A 1,014-nucleotide genomic window follows, 5' to 3' on the forward strand; every position below is an offset into this window, starting at 1 on the left:
GGATCAGGCATCCTGAGGTGGGGTCGGGGCTCCCTGTGTGGGATCAGGCACCCTAAAGTGGGATCGGGGCTCCCCAGGCAGGATTGGGGCTCCCAGAGGTGGGATCAGGATGCCCCAGGGTGGGATCGGGTCTCCCTGAGGTAGGATCGGGGCTCCCTGAGTGGGATTAGGCACCTCAAAGTGGGATCAGAGCTCCCCAGGGTGGGATCAGGGCTCCCAAGGGTGGGATTGGGATGCCCCAGGGTGGGATCGGGGCACCCTGAGTGGAATCAGGGCTCCCTGGGTGGGATCGGGGCACCCTGAGGTGGGATCRGGGCTCCCCAGGCAGGACTGGGGCACCCCAAGGTGGGATCAGGCATCCTGAGGTGGGATTGGGGCACCCCAGGGTGGGATCAGGGCACCCTGAGATGGGATAGGGGCCCCCAAGGTGGGATCAGGATGCCCCAGGGTGGGATCAGGGCTCCCTGGGTGGGATCGGGGCTCCCCAGTGGGATTGGGAGCACCCAAAGCAGGATAAGGGCAGTGCGGGCAGGATCGGGGCCCCCCGAGGTGGGGGGGACCCACCATGACCCACCAGGGTGCCGGGACCCACCGGGGTGCCGAACTGGGACCCACCGGGGTGTTGGGACCCACCGGGATGCCGAACCAGGACACACCAGGATGCTGGGACCCACCAGGATGCCAAACCGGGACCCACCGGGGTGTTGGGACCCACTGGGACCCACCGGGGCGCTGGGACGCACCGAGGTGCTGGGATGCAGAGTCAGGACCCGCTGGGGCACCGAGCCGGGACCCACGGGAGCTGGGACGCGGAGCCGGGAGCCGCCGGAGCGGCGGCGGCTCCGCCGGGGGCCGGTTTTGCCGGGATTTCTATAGGCGCTTTCAGCCCCGCCAGCACCTCGAGGCGCCCAACAAAGCGGCGAGTCAGGCGGCGGCGCGGGCGGCCTGTCCGCCCCGGAGCCGCTGCTCCGACATTCCGGCGCTCCGATGCTCCGGAGCCAGAGCCGAGACCCG

Source organism: Apteryx rowi, unplaced genomic scaffold (genome assembly GCF_003343035.1).
Source record: "Apteryx rowi isolate R43461 unplaced genomic scaffold, aptRow1 scaffold_2096, whole genome shotgun sequence".
Lineage (NCBI taxonomy): Eukaryota > Metazoa > Chordata > Aves > Apterygiformes > Apterygidae > Apteryx > Apteryx rowi.